The following is a 17,208-nucleotide window of genomic DNA, read 5'->3' as shown; positions in this document are numbered from 1 at the left end:
CTTTCACTTTTTACATATCTATATCGGATTAAGATATACAAAGGTGTCACTGGACCCCAATTTCGCAGAATTTATGGGGCAAAATGCACGAAGGAAGGAGGTAGTAAGTGACTTGGAAGCCTCATCATCAATTAAGAGTTGCTATCAAATTCGAATTTCGCTTCTTTGCCACCATCAATCCATAAATATAGTGCCAAATAGGTTCATTAGTTTTGAGTGTCCTTTATTTAAGTTCTATTATTGTAAAATAGTTTGAGATATTTGTAAAACCAATCTTGATATTTTTTCAAGATATCTTAGTTTAGAATTTCTATAAATACTTCTTCATTTGAAGTATTTTATGGTGGAATCTACTAGACATTTCTATAGACTATTTGATCAAAAGGCCCAGAAGGCCAATGCATCATTTATTGAGCCAACAAGCTGGATTGATGAATAAAGATCAGACATTTCAAAGGATTCATGTGTTAAGCGAATTTTACACAAGTATTCTCATGTGTTATTGTCATTTTTCTCAAGTTATTCATAATCTTTAATGTTATTCCAAATCTAAATGTTATAACTGGAATACTACTTCAGTACTTTTTTAATTACACTTTGTCTTAACAGTTATTCATTTGAATGTTTTCTTATAATATTTAAATTAAAGAATTCTTAATTGCTCTTTCGTTTAGATTGATTTCATGAATATCCAGGTTAAAGGACTCTTAATTGCCCTTTGATATTAATTACCCTTTCCTTCCTCATTCATTATCTGGGTCTGAGAACCCTTAACTGGTCTCTCACCACGAGTGAAACCCTTTCACCCCTCTGTCTCAAAGACTTGAAAAACACTTTGCTATCTTGCCCTTTGAAAGTTCCCTTTAGTGAGTTAATCCATTTTTGCTTCCTTATTGTTTGACTCCATTGCCCAATGGTCTAAAATACAACATCGTATCCATATGTCTAAGTAGATCCCACCACCCAATCTCAAATATAAATCAAAAACCTCTTGAACATTCATAAATAGCCTAAAAGCACATAACTAAAACAAAGTAAAATTATAAATAGAGAGCCCTCTCTGCATGAGGAAAGCTAGGTCCTGATCTCCAAAAGTGGTTTGTAGTTACCTTGGTGATTTCTTTCTTTAACCTTGAGAAAATATTGAGTGATAACAAGGCCTAGAGCCCAGGTCACTACCAAGAATGGAGTGATATCTTGAAATCATTGAAAGTACAAGGAAACAATGATGCAAAAGAAATAAGTTGAACAAGACCATAACCAGACCCCTATTAGCCATGAAAGGAATTTCTTCAAACATATCATCAACATGTACCCTACAGGTGTAAAAAACATAATTAAGTGTAGTGATCTCATACTTATCTGAGAAACGCTATGAACCATTGTCCCTCATGTCATTTATTGCACTATCATCTATTAGGTCATAGACACATTATCCATTCATGTACAAGTAAAAACATGTTGAGAGCCCTACATAGCTGCTATCATAAAATATACATATATACAACATAATAAGAAAAAAAATACCATAAACACATCAAACATCAAAATCCAAATATACATCAATACATTTACACATGAAAATCAAGGGAATGAATTTATCATTAATAAATGCAGTGAAGCAATCAAAGATGGGACTACCATGTTCCACCCTACCATAAATTGGCTGACCCAAGTCTATCTTTAACAAATCACCCTCGTGCCATATTCCAAGCATGAATGTGGGACTCATAGTACACACCAAAAACACCAATCGACATGGACGCCACGTGAGTTCTCCACCTCCGTTGTGCAAAATTTGAGTGCCTCCTAGTCTCTCAGGATTTACCATGCATGCACAGTCTGATCTAGGGATCACTAAGCCCTACACCGAGACATACTCTCCAAGATTTATTGTGCATCCCATCCTAAGACCATTAGGTGCAACAGAGATAAAATCCACCTCTTGGCTTTAACGTATAACCTGCCATTCACCAGTAAGGATTCCTAGGCCCACTGAGGCACACAATATGGCTTTACCGAAACCCACAGTCCAGTTCATGGCTTACAAGGCCAGTGGCTTCGTGATACTCAGTTTGTTCAGGGGCCACTCAGACCATGTGCTTGTCAATTTGAAGATCCTCCCCACACGGCCTTCAATCCAATTCGATCATTCCACATAAACTAAATGAGAGAACCCATCTAATAAAAGCTATGAGGAAATGGCAAGGCTAGGCTAAAAATATGGTCACAGCTTGCAAAATCCATGCCATGATAGAAAAGAACCACATGCAATCCAGCTCATGCCAAATCTAGCAAGGAAAATACAAATGCAAGTCGATATCTACAATGAAGCCCATTGTATCTTCTTGATCCTGCCTTTTCCACCTTGATCTTTGCTTCCTCTTGCCTCTCTTGCTCCAATGTCAAAGTGCTCCAAGGAACTCTAAGTGTCCGAGAGAGAGAGAGAGAGAGAGAGAGAGAGAGAGAGAGAGAGAGAGAGAGAGAGATAATGAGAGAGCTCCAAAACTGAACTAAACAAATGTTACCAACTGATCCTTAGAAGCCTTTTGTGAATGAGGCCTCTATTTTCTTCATTTTTCATTATTTTCCTTCATTTTCATCCTCACATGCATCCTATGACCTTTCCCATTCGTTTTCTCATAATTTCCATTATTTTCATAAATAAATGTGTCAAAATTCCATTTTTCCTTTCCAAAGCCTTAGCCATTGCCTTCGTCAATTTCCTTAGCCATAAATAATCAAATGAACACCACCTAGGATGTCTTGCCCAACATTCAACTTTGAATAAGTGTCCCATCAGTCATGGTTATTGTTTTTAACTTTTATTACATTGAATTTTCACCATGGGTGTTACAAAATCTACGATCATTATAAAAAACTATAAGATTATAAGGTCAAAGAATCATAAACCCAAGGTATTATTAATATTATAAACCCACATAATTAAGAAACTAATGAAATTAATATTATAAACCCAAATAATTAAGAAACCGATGAAATTAATATTATAAACCTAAGGAATTAAGAAACCAATAGAATTAATATCATAAACCCAAAGGATGAATAAACCAAGGAATTAATAAACCCAAGGAATTAACCCAAAGGATGAATAAACAAAGGAATTAATAAACCCAAGGAATAAACCCAAAGGATAAATAAATCCAAAGGATTTAATATTATAAACCCAGAGGATCAATAAACCAAGGAATTAATAAAACAAAGAATAAATATAAAAAATACAAGGGAATAGTAATAAACCAAAGAAATTAATATTAAAAACCCAAGAGATCAATATTATAAACCATTGGGATTATTACTATAAATGTTAACCCCAGAAATTTATATTATTAACCCAATGGATTTATATTAAATCTAGGATTATTATTATAATCCCTATCATTAATATTATACCCTTGGAATATGAACCTTTAGACTAATAAACCCAAGGGATTGATATTATAAACCCAAGGCACTAATAAATGTAACGGTTTAATACTAAAAGCTCAAAAAAATAATATTTAACCCAAGGGATTAACATCTTAGGACTAAGGTATATAAACTCTAAGATAAATATTATAGACCCTAAAACAAACATGGTTGACCATGGTTGATCATCACTGATTTTCATATTGAGACAAGCTCTGTCACAATGTGATGTTCAACCATGGTTGATGATGATTGACGATCATTTATTTTCATATTGAGGAAATATTTGTCACAATATGATGTTACACCATGATTAACCATAATTATAATCCCAAAAAAATTATATTAAATCTTAGTATTAATATTATAAACCTAAACAATGAATAAACACCTTTTCATTCTAAGATCCATTTACAAATATTTTAAGATTAATATGAACAAAATTATATGTTATATATTATTTTTACATTTATTAAATTAAAAGAAAACTTTTAACACATTATAAATATGCTTCCAATTATAAATATAAACACGAAACATTACTAATTGTAGTCAGATTTAGAAAATCTTGTTCAATAATTTAGTTATACGCATTTCCAATTTTTTTCAAAATTATTTATTTGAAATATTTCATCTTACTCTACACTTAGCTTCCCTTACTTTTAGTCTCAAATTTCAACTCTCAACTTTCACCTCAAATAAGTTTCAACTCTTCAATTTTCATCTCAAACAAGACTGCAATGCAGTGGAATACCTACCGAATATGAGATGTGATTTTGGGTGTATGGATAAAATGTCAATGTCGTGAACATTAATATTGTTATAAAACTATGCTTCTTTGTTATTCTTTGTTGCTTGTCTACAAACACTTGGGATAACTTGGGATAATTTTCAAACCAATCATGTAGTATGTATCAAGATTAATAATGTATTGCGTTGAAAGATTCTTTCAAAATGTTTGTAGCTTTAGTTGAAAATAATTAATATTATTTTGTATTAATGGAGAAATGGTTACACAAGTTGTAACGTATCTCCTTAGTTTAGGATTTGTTCCTAGAGTTTAGGAGTTTGTTTGCAACTACCTGATTTCTAGTGATGTACTTAATGATGTAATTTCTCATTTGATGGAAGTAGAGTGAACAGAGAGAGTCTCTTTGTTTGAGTGCAGTCTCCAAGTGCTGTACTCACCTGTGAGCTGTAACTCCTTCTTTTTCAACCCAAATCTGATTTTTATCTTGGTATCAGAGCACAGAGTAGGGATAACTTTAATTTTTTTAGGATGCATCATTGATTACAGAACTGTAGTGGCAGTGGAGTGTACAGAAGCATTCATAGGATCAGGTGGACTGCAGTAACACCTGGAGCATAGGTCTCAGATGACTGATCATCTCTGAGCGCAAGAAAGTGTTGGCACGGAATCTTCGCAAACAATCGTGCCATTTTTGAGCGGAAGGAAGAGCTGGCGTGGGATTTTAAGGAATAGTCGTGCCACTTGGCGCGGTTTTGAGGCTGATAAGCGTGCCAGCACACCAGAAAGTACAGTTGGCATGGAAAATCAAGGATTAAGCGTGCCAATTTCGTAAGACACGTAAATTTTGTTTCTGGCGCGGGTATTTCTTTGTCGCAAAGTGCCAACATCTTTCTCTTTGGAAAATCTGCAATTTTTGTAGATCGACCTTGCTCGGTGGTGGCACTTTGAATTTCTGGATCTGTTCGGTGGAAGCAGATCAGGGTAGCCCGGTGGTGGCACATTGAAGTTCTTGATCTACTCGGTGGCAGTAGATCGGACTTGCCCGGTGGTGGTGTATTGGAGTTCCTGATCTGTTCGGTGGCAGCAGATCGAACTTGCCCGGTGGTGGCGTATTGGAGTTCCTGATCTGTTCAGTGGCAGCAGATCGGACTTGCCTGGTGGTGGCACATTGGAGTTCCTGATCTGTTTGGTGGTAGCAGATTGGACTTGCCCGGTGGTGGCGCATTGGAGTTCCTGATCTGTTTGGTGGCAGCAGATCGGACTTGCCCAGTGGTGGCTCATTGAAGATTGATTTATCAGAGGATCAGAAATTTATCAGTCCAATATGAATAACAGTGATGAGTACTCTCTTAACCCAGAAAAGACATTGTCTATTATTAGGCTAGTAGATTATTTGCTCAGGGAGCAATGGTTGCTGTTAATTTTGATAGGAATCGCCATTGCATCGAATTTCTTTATCCTTCAGCGTGGTGTTTTGGCTTCTAATGTTAATGAAAATGGAAGGTTTGTGCCCAAAAAAGCTCATTGGGTTGTTTATGAGACCCCTGTTTCTCGGTGTGCTCAGTATCATTCGGGTTCGATGGTGAATTCGGGGATTAAAGTGCTCCTAGGTTTGAAGAGAAAGTCCCTGCGAGTTGTCATGACGGGTGGAGCTGACAGGCTCATGACAAGAGGTGACAGTGTTATTGCTGTCGAAAATTTCTTCAAAGGAAGGAAGGAGTATGTTAATCCCATCGAAGTCCACAGTTGTTATGATGAGTGTAAGAGAACAGCCGAAACTCTGACTATGGGAGCATATGTTGAGGTGCGGATTGCTCGAATTTTCAATACATACAGTCCGTGAATGTGCTGTGATGATGGTTGAGTTGCAAGTAATTTTGTCGCTCAGGCTTTGCACAAGGGGCCTTTGACAGTCTATGGAAATGGGAAACAAACACGGAGCTTCCAGTTCGTTTCTGATCTAGTTGAAGGCCTTATGCAACTTATGGAGGGTGAACATGTTGGTCCTTTCAATCTTGGGAATCCTGGGGAATTTACAATGTTAGAACTAGAACAGATTGAAGAAGGAAAGGATGACTCTAACAGTGATTGGCACATTCCATTGCTAATGGAAGAAAACAGTGAGGAAGATGAAGAGCAGGAGCAAAAACAAGAAGAAGAAGTAACACGAAATGTAACCAATAATGCAAGCCCAGAAAAGGCTGAAATAGACAGATTTGAGGTAAGTCCCCTACCAAGGAGATCCAGTAGAAATACTTGATTATCTTTTAAACTGAAAGATTATGCATTAATGTCAAAGTTTTTAAACACTGTAGAACCTGCAAATTATGAGGAAGCAAGTAAATGTGATACATGGAGGGCTGCAATGTATGAGGAAATAGAATCAATAAATAGAAACCATATTTGGGATTTGGTTGAATTGCCTGAAGGTAAAACCCCCATAGGATGCAAATGGCTGTATAAACCAAAAGTAAATGAAGATGGGAGTATAGAGAAACCTGAAGCTAGATTGGTAGCAAAGGGTTACTCATAGAAAAAGGGAATAGATTTTGATGACACCTTTACTCTTGTAGCCAAATTAAACACCATTAGAATGCTAATTCCCTTAGCAACAAAACACAAATGGCAGCTACACCTGCTAGATGTTAAGTTTGCATTTCTGAATGGTGACTTAAAGAAAGAAATTTATTTAGTACAGCCTCAAGGTTTTGTGAAAAAGGGGCAGGAACATCTCGTGTGTAAATTGAAAAAGGTACTTTATGGTTTAAAACAAGCACCCAGGTCGTGGTATGAGAAAACTGACTCATTTTGTTATATACCTAGGGGGGATAATATGGGGTACCAAGGGAGGTACCCAAGGTAATAATGTAATAATGGGATGGGCCATAGTAATAAATAAGGTGGTTAACCCATATCATGTAAGGGACAACAAGTAGTTAGTAATAATGTAATGGGCCCATGGTATTAGTCGATGGTATGAGGGAACCATGGTAATGATCCATGGTATTGTATGTATGAGGCCTATATAGAGGCTAGAGACTCCACATGGAATATGGTTAAGGATTATTGTATGAACAGGCATATGGCTTGTGGAGTGCTCTCCTTCCTTAAGGAGTGAATGTATGGTGTTGCCCTACCTTAAGGGTTTGATCAATAAAGAGAATCATTTCTATCTATTTCAATCTTATTATTCTTGGGTTTATTTCTGTTATCATATATTTCTGGGTTAGATCTATAACAAGTGGTATCAGAGCACTAACACATTTTTTGTACAGCATGGCTTTCATAGGAGCTTGAATGATCCAAATCTGTATACCAAGTTTAATAAACAAAGGCAAATTAGTTTGATTTCTTTGTATGTAGATGATATGATTGTAACAGGGAATGCTAATAATCTGATCAAAGAAATCAGATGTCACAAGTGTATGAGATGGAAAGACTCTGGACAAACCTTTCTTACTCAAGGGAAGTATGCCAGAAGCTTGCTGGAAAGGTTTAGAATGGTTATTCTAGCAGGTTTTTCAGATTCTGATTGGGAAGGTAATTTGGATGATCGAATATCTATCACAGGTTACGCATTCAGCATTGGATCCGAGGTCATCGCATGGAGGAGCAAAAAGCAGAGCACTGTAGCTCTGTTTCATCGAAAGAAACTACTGTCAAAAGAGATATGTGTTGAATATTGTAAAACTTGTGATAACATGGCTGATATGTTTACTAAGCCTCTTGGGCGTGTAAAGTTTGAATTGTTTAGAGGGATGCTAGGAGTTCAGGATAATCCTTTCTCCATTAAGGGGGGAGTTGAAAATAATTAATGTTATTTTTTATTAATGGAGAAATGGTTACACAAGTTGTAACGTATCTCCTTAGTTTAGGATTTGTTCCTAGAGTTTAGGAGTTTGTTTGCAACTACCTGATTTCTAGTGATGTACTTAATGATGTAATTGCTCATTTGATGGAAGTAGAGTGAACGGAGAGAGTCTCTTTGTTTGAGTGCAGTCTCTAGGTGTTGTACTCACCTGTGAGTTGTAACTCCTTCTTTTTCAATTCAAATTTGATTTTTATCTTCTTTTTCATTTTATCTCCTACAGTATGCCAATTTGGAGGTGTTTTTTTTTCTATATTATATAGGTGAAGGGAAATCATAACCCATCAGAGAAAGCATCGATGCTTGCTAGCATTTCATACAAGTTATTCTGGTGTGGCTGCATTTTTTTAAGTTTCTGAGCAGCTATTTTAATGCTTGGTTGGTAATTTTGGGCAAGGGTCATTGTGCTTACTGGCATTTCATACAAGTTATTCCTGTGTGGTTGCATTTTTTTAAGTTTCTGAGCAGCTTTTTTAATGTTTGGTTGGTAATTTTTGGGCATGGGTCATTGTTTGAATGGATACCCTCTGCATAGTGTACAAGTCTATAGTCTTGAATAGACAACCACTTGAGTAGACAACCTTTTTTTACTGCCAACAATATCCAATGATACTATCTATTAAAAAATATGTTCCATACCATTTCAATTACTGCCATACTGTAAGCCAAGTATGGTAATCATCAAGCCAATCTGTCTGGAAATAAATTTTATTTCTATTAGCATTTTATGTGTTTCCTATTCGCCTCTTGAAAGCATTGTTGTCCCAAGTCTAGTTTGTTGAATGATAATAATTGTATGGTAGGTTGGGGTGTCAATCAAATAGCTAGTTGAGCTTATCTAATTTTTGTTTTATTTTTTTTATTTCCTCATTCCCAACAAATATCATATGTGATTTACATTCAATTTATATAGAAATTGACTTTTCATGTACAAGTTATTTGGAAACTGAACATATACACACTACACATTTACTTCATTCAAAATGTAATTGTCTCAAGTAGCTAAAATACTTCCAAAAACAATTCTGTACACAAACGTATCCGGGCACTTGATCTTAATTACCCTTTCCTTCCTCATTCATTATCCGGGTCTGAGAACCCTTAACTGGTCTCTCACCACGAGTGAAACCCTTTCACCCCTCTATCTCAAAGACTTAAAAAGCACTTTGCTAGCTTGCCCTTCGAAAGTTCCCTTTAGTGAGTTAATCCAGTTTTGCTTCCTTATTGTTTGACTCCATAGCCCAATGGTCTAAAATACATCATTTTATCTATATGTCTAAGTAGATCCCACCACCCAATCTCAAATATAAATCAAAAACCTCTTGAACATTCATAACTAGCCTAAAATAACATAACTAAGACAAAGTAAAATTATAAAGAGAGAGCCCTCTCTGCATGAGGAAGGCTAGGTCCTGATCTCCAAAAGTGGTTTGTAGTTACCTTGGTCATTTCTTTCTTTAACCTTGAGAAAATATTGAGTGATAACAAGGTCTAGAGCCCAAGTCACTACCAAGAATGAAGTGATATCTTGAAATCAGTGAAAGTACAAGGAAACAATGATGCAAAAGAAATAAGTTGAACAAGACCATAACCAGACCCCTATTAGCCATGAAAGGAATTTCTTCAAAAATATCATCAACATGTAACCTATAGGTGTAAACAACATAATTAAGTGTAGCGGTCTCATACTTATCTGAGAAACTCTATGAACCATTGTTCCCTCATGTCACTATCATCTATTAGGTCATAGACACATTATCCATTCATGTACAAGTAAAAATGTATTGAGAGCCCTACATAGCTGCTATCATAAAATGTACATATATACAACATAATAAGAACAAAAATACCATAAAAACATCAAACATCAAAATCCAAATATACATAAATACATTTACACATGAAAATCAAGGGAATGAATTTATCATTAATAAATGCAATGAACCAAGCAGAGATGGGACTACCATGTTCCACCTACCATAGATTCGCTGACCCAAGTCTCTCTTTAACAAATCACCCTCATGCCATATTCCAAGCATGAATGTGGGACTCATAGTACACACCAAAAACACCAATCAACATGGATGCCACGTGAGTTCTCCACCTCCATTGTGCGAAATTTGAGTGCCTCCTAGTCTCTCAGGATTTACCATGCATGCACAGTCTGATCTAGGGATCACTAAGCCCTACACTGAGACATACTCTCTAGGCTTTATCGTGCATCCCATCCCAAGACCATTAGGCGCAACGGAGAGAAAATCCACCTCTTGGCTTTAACATATAATGCGCTATTCACCGGTAAGGATTCCTAGGCCCACTGAGGCACACAAAATGACTTTACTGCAACCCACGGTCCAATTCATGGGTTACAAGGCCAGTGGCTTCGTGTACTCAATCTGTTCAGTGGCCACTCAGACCATGTGCTTGTCAATTCGAAGATCCGCCCCACACGGCATTCAATCCAATCCGATCATCCCACATAAACTGAATGAGAGAACCCATCTAATCAAATCTATAAGGAAATGGCAAGGCTCGACTGAAAATATGGTCACAGATTGCAAAACCCATGCCATGATAGAAAAGAACCACATGCAATCCAACTCATGCCAAATCTAGCTAGGAAAATACAAATGCAAGTCGATATCTACAATGAAGCTCGTTGTATCTGCTTGATCCTGCCTTTTCCACCTTGATCTTTGCTTCCTCTTGCCTTCTTTGCCTTTCTTGCTCCAATGCCAAAGCGGTCCAAGGAACTCTAAGTGTCCGAGTGAGAGAGAGAAAGAATAATGAGAGAGCTCCAAAACTCAACTGAAAGAATGTTACCAACTGATCCACAGAAGCCTTTTGTGAATGAGGCCTCTATTTTCTTCATTTTCCATTATTTTCCTTCATTTTCATCCTCACATGCATCCTATGACCTTTCACCGTCGTTTTCTCATAATTTGCATTATTTTCATAAATAAATGTGTCAAAATGCCATTTTTCCTTTCCAAAGCTTTAGTCATTGCCTTTGTCAATTTCCTTAGCCATAAATAATCAAATGAACACCCCCTAAGATGTCTTGCCCAACATTCAACATGGAATAAGTGTCCCATCAATCATGGTTATTGTTTTTAACTTTTATTACATTGAACTTTCACCATAGGTGTTACAAAATCTAAGATCATTATAAAAAACTATAAGATTATAAAGTCAAAGAATCGTAAACCCAAGGTATTATTAATATTCTAAACCCACATAATTAAGAAACTAATGAAATTAATATTATAAACCCAAATAATTAAGAAACCAATGAGATTAATATTATAAACCTAAGGAATTAAGAAACGAATAGAATTAATATCATAAACCCAAAGGACGAATAAACCAAGGAATTAATAAACCCAAGGAATACACACAAAGGATTTAATATTATAAACCCAAAGGATCAATAAACCAAGGAGTTAATAAAACCAAGAATAAATATAAAAAATACAAGGAAATAGTAATAAACCAAAGAAATTAATATTAAAAACCCAAGAGATCAATATTATAAACCATTGGGATTATTATTATAAATGTAAGCAAACTATTAATATTATAAACCCCACAAATTTATATTATAAACCCAATGGATTTATATTAAATCTAGGACTATTATAATCCCTATCATTAATATTATACCCTCATAATATGAACACTTAGACTAATAAACCCAAGGGATTGATATTATACACCCAAGGCACTAATAAACGCAAGGGTTTAATACTAAAAACTCAAAGAAATAATATTTAACCCAAGGGATTAACATTGTAAGACTAAGGTATATAAACTCTAAGATAAATATTATAGACCCTAAAACAAACATGGTTGACCATGGTTGATCATCATTGATTTTCATATTGAGACAAGCTCTGTCATAATGTGATGTTCAACCATGGTTGATGATGATTGACCATCATTTATTTTCATATTGAGGAAGTATTTGTCACAATGTGACGTTAGACCATGATTAACCATAATTATAATCCCAAAAAATTTATATTAAATCTTAGTATTAATATTATAAACCTAAACAATGAATAAACACCTTTTCATTCTAAAATCCATTTACAAATATTTTAAGATTAATATAAACAAAATTATACGTTATATTTTATTTTTACATTTATTAAATTAAAAGAAAACTTTTAACACATTATAAATATGTGTCCAATTATAAATATAAACATGAAACATTACTAACCGTAGTCAAATTTAGAAAATCTTGCTCACTAATTTAATTATACGCATTTCCAATTTTTTTATTTGAAATATTTCATCTTACTCTACACTTAGCTTCCCTTACTTTTAGTCTCGGATTTCAACTCTTCAACTTTCATCTCAAATAAGTTTCAACTCTTCAAATTTCATCTCAAACAGGACTGCAATGCAGTGGAATACCTACCGAATATGAGATGTGATTTTGGGTGTATGGATAAAATGTCGATGCCGTGAACATTAATATTGTTATAAAACTATGCTTCTTTGTTATTCGTTGCTGCTTGTATACAAGCACTTGGGATAACTTGCGAGAATGTTCAAACCAATCATGTAGTATGTATCAAGATTAATAATGTATTGCGTTGAAAGATTCTTTCAAAATATTTGTAGCTTTTTGATTTTATCTCCTACAGTATGCCAATTTGGAGGTGTTGTTTTTTCTTTATTATATAGGTGAAGGGCAATCATAACCCATTAGAGAAAGCATCGATGCTTGCTGGCATTTCATACAAGTTATTCCGGTGTGGCTGCATTTTTTTAAGTTTCTGAGCAGTTGTTTTACTGCTTGGTTGGTAATTTTGGGCATGGGGCATTGTGCTTGCTGGCATTTCATACAAGTTATTCCTGTGTGGTTGCATTTTTTAAAGTTTCTGAGCAGCTTTTTTAATGCTTGGTTGGTAATTTTTGGGCATGGGTCATCGTTTGAATGGCTACCCTGTGCATAATGTACAAGTCTATAGTCTTGAATAGACAACCACTTGAATAGACAACCTCGTTTTACTGCCAACAATATCCAATGATACTATCTATTAAAAAATATGTTCCGTACCATTTCAATTACTGCCATACTGTAAGCCAAGTATGGTAATCGTCAAGCCATTCTGTCTGGAAATAAATTTTATTTTTGTTAGCATTTTATGTGTTTCCTATTCTCCTCTGGAAAACTTTGTTGTCCCAAGTCTAGTTTGTTGGATGATAATAATTGTATGGGAGGTTGGGGTGTCAATCAAATAACTAGTTGAGCTTATCTAATTTTTGTTTTATTTTTCTTTATTTCCTCATAGGCACCGGATTTGCTAAGGCATCCTCACCTTAAACCCCAATGTTGCCTTCTCGATCTTCAACTAGATATCAATGAATGGTGGAATTGGTAGGTTGAGTACTTGTTTAGTCAAACTAAGGCCAACAAATTCAAGAAAGCTAAAGTAATCAAACAATCCTACAACCATATTTTAATCAAACAACATGAAGCCATTGTCACTGATGATATTGATAGTATGTGTGCATACCTGTACTGAAATGGTGACACCAATGATCTTGACAAGGAATACAACAATGCTTTTCTTTGATCTATTTGACATGAAATCGTTTGCAGAGGATTATAAGAGGATATATGGAGTTTTACCTATATCGAATTGGATCACAGTAAAATTTGGTGTTCATGTAAGTTCTCAATCACATTGACCTGATAATCCATGGATCCATCTTACCCTAAGATTTATTGAAGATCAAACTTTAGAATGATTACTATTATTGAATGTTGAGTTTCTTTGAAGTTGTTAATGGTACACATTAATTTTTTTGTTGATACCCAAAACATAAGAAGGGTGCTAAAATGTTTTGGAAGCTATATAATACTCTCCAGCGGATTGCAAGATCCATATAGCAATGGAGGGTAAAACATATTTCTTTATATATTACATTGTCACTTCATTGAGAGAGTAATTAAGAGCTGTATCTCCACACATTTACAGCTTCCAGGTATAACTAATTTTCCTGTGGTAACTGTGATAGTATAACAGTTAGCAGAAACTCTATTGCGATAGTATAGTAGTAGCAGAAACTCTGGGTTGGGATTTCTTCATAGTTTTAAGACAAACAAAACGACCTCGTTTGGAATACACAAGCATTAAAATACTTACACTAATGGCTTTCCAAAAATTACTTCCCTTTTGACACAACTGGAGCACCGACAACTGCAAAAATAGAAAATCCAATGTGAAGCTATAAAACAATCACGTAAAAATATAATTATCTCGCACAGATATAAAAATAAATATTCCATAAAAACCAACTAGAGGTTATGATTGGGAAAAATGAGGACTGGAAAAACTGTGAAGGATATGTTCTAACATGGAAAAAGGAATCAAAACATTAACAAGTAAAACAATAAGGCTTCCCTACTTTCATGTGCTCTACTGCCCATTTTTTTACCGTTTCCTCGTTTGCTGATTCAATTTCCCACTTGTTTAAATTTTCCTTGTTTGCTAATTCAATTCCATCATTCGTGCCCACTCCAGGGCTTACAACACTTGCAAATTCAAAGTTATATTTTTTTTCAGATTGAAACCAAGTGTTGCTCTTTCCACCTGCTCTCTGTTAATGGATAATCAAGCCAAATCTCAACCTCTGCCACATTAACCTTTGTGAATTGGTTAAGAAAAAGCACATACACAATCGTTGGGACGATAAGTTTATGTTTGGTGACAGGTGACCAAATGCTGAGAGGTGGTGGCAACAAATCGTTGACAGGTTGCAGCAAGCAATGACACTTGAATGGTAACAGGGTGACACAGTTGCCTAGAAAGGTCGTGAGGCAACTTTGGATAATTTTTTTTTCCATGCAAATTAATTTAACATAAAATATTATGAACTAATGCTAACCCAGGCTAGGATTAGTCATCTTCATCTTTGATTATGTTTTAACTTTATCCTAGCTTTATGTGAAAAAGTGAGTTTTTCTCTGCACTAAGACTCCAAAGGCTTCAATGGATATGGTTCGCCAACGAAAACACTTGTCAATATTTAATAGGTTGATAAAAGCGTTTATAAAATATGAATAGAAAACTTTATGTTAAAATTATCGTTTTGATTGAAAATAATGCTAGGGAGAGCGACATCAATCACTATATACCTGCTACTTTCGGCAGGTATAATAAGTAACTACACATTTATATTTCAAATGGTTATGACTTAAAATAAATAGATCCTTTGATTATTAAAGTTATACCAAATTGGTAGTTGTAAATAAGCATACCATTTGATTTATAATATTTTTTCCACAAATTTCTAAAATTATAAAAGTAACTTTTTAAATTTTAAATACATATATATAGAAAGAATAAAATAGAGTGTTATAATAAATTAAGTAAATATTGTGCAGTGATACATTCAACATCTTATTATGAGTGTGATATGTAATTTTTTATATTCAACATTGAGTTGGCACATTTCTTTTCAAAATGTGTGTGTGTGATAATAAAAATAAAAGTAATATCTATTATAACATAACATAGACGATCATAGACATCCTAAGCTAGCTTTAAATTCCAGCCAAAACCGCCTAAGGCTCAATCGGGGGCGACATAAAGACACAAGGGCTTGGTTAAACTATTGGGAGATCAACGAGAATGATGCATTGCAAAACATAAATAACATTAAAGATATTGTTAATTCTAAGTTCAAAGAAAAAATGTGGTGTGAGAAAGATTTAGCGGCTAAAAGAAAATTAAGTTATTATAAGAAGGTCATCAACGCCACCCTAGAAAATCAAAAGTATCTCTCTATTTTAACTAGCTCAAAGAAGAAAATTAATATAGCAAATATTAGAACGAATTCTCATGAGCTCCATAGTGAAACAGGTCGTTGGGCAATTCCTAAAACGCCATGGATGGAAAGGATCTACCATATATGTGAGAATAGGAACATCGAGGATGAAAACCACTTCCTCTTAGAGTGCCCCGCGTACAACCACATTAGATCTCAGTTTCACAATCTTTGTTACAATACTAACCTTCCTAGCCTTTTACAATGTCAAAATTATAGTGAGCTCGGGAAGCTTCTCTCCAAGCTTTTTGAGCATAGGAATAAAATCTTAAATCAAAATAAATAATTTGTTTCTTTAGGTCCGATAGACCAACGTTTGGTCTCAGCAGACGTTAACTATCATCATCATCAAAAGAATACTCCAAAACATTTAAATAAATCATTTGAGTATCTATAAGAAATAACATATTTTAAGGTCAATTATATATATATATATATATATATATATATATATATATATATATATATATATATATATAAGGGTGTAAGGAAGACCAAAATTTTTGAGTTAGAATTTGTTTTTCAAAATAATTTTTTCATCACTCTATTATGATTTTTATGGTTAAGATAGATCTATATATATTGGTTGGTTTTGAATAGTTGATCTCATGAATAAAAAATAGAAAAATAACTTAAAAAAAGAAGAAAAGAAAAAGCTAAAAAACTCTTAATTTTATTATACATTAAAACATAATAAAAAGGTATAATCGTTTTATAAATGATCTTCCTATCCAGCTATCACACAATTGGTTGCCATGTAGGTTAACTACTATCTTATTATTATGTATTGCAGATTTAACCTCGTTATTAAAAACAAAAAACAACGAAAAGCTTAAAAAGTGTATAGCGTGATCAGATAGATAGATAGATAGATATATATATATATATATATATATATATATAAAACTAGAGCAACCGTAGCAGCCGTTTAACCACAATGCCACATAGTTTGCCAAAGGAATAAGTCCATAAGTATTCATTTGAGGGCGACTTAAACTGATACAAGGAACCGAAGTATCCTTATTTTAGCTCGTCTATGTTTAGCTTGAAACGAGGCTGGAAGATCACGATGCTGCATCACTCATGAAGTAAAAATCTACGTCACGTGGTGCTGAAACAGTACAAATTGTAGCTGCAAATGAGTTCTTTAAAGGTCTGCTCCTACCATCTGATTGCCATTTGATGCATTCTTTTGAGGAATAATTTGGTGGAGTAAATTGTCTAAGTTGCTGTTAGAAGATCCTCCTTCCCCGACCGCTCGCTTCGCACTTTCCTTCAATTTTCCAATTCTTCTCCTCATTTTGACTCCTTC

General features: G+C 34.6%; 1 pseudogene; it reads right to left on the bottom strand.

Moving 5' to 3' along the window:
• The window catches only part of LOC149254328 (7-deoxyloganetin glucosyltransferase pseudogene), a 90,731-nt pseudogene that overhangs the window by 52,305 nt on the left and 21,218 nt on the right, over window positions 1-17,208 (bottom strand).

This window comes from Pinus tabuliformis, chromosome 7 (genome assembly GCF_031772625.1).
Source record: "Pinus tabuliformis cultivar Carrire ecotype Pingquan chromosome 7, CPIR1, whole genome shotgun sequence".
Taxonomy (NCBI): Eukaryota; Viridiplantae; Streptophyta; class Pinopsida; order Pinales; family Pinaceae; genus Pinus; species Pinus tabuliformis.
This window is presented reverse-complemented; position numbering and strand designations above follow the sequence as displayed.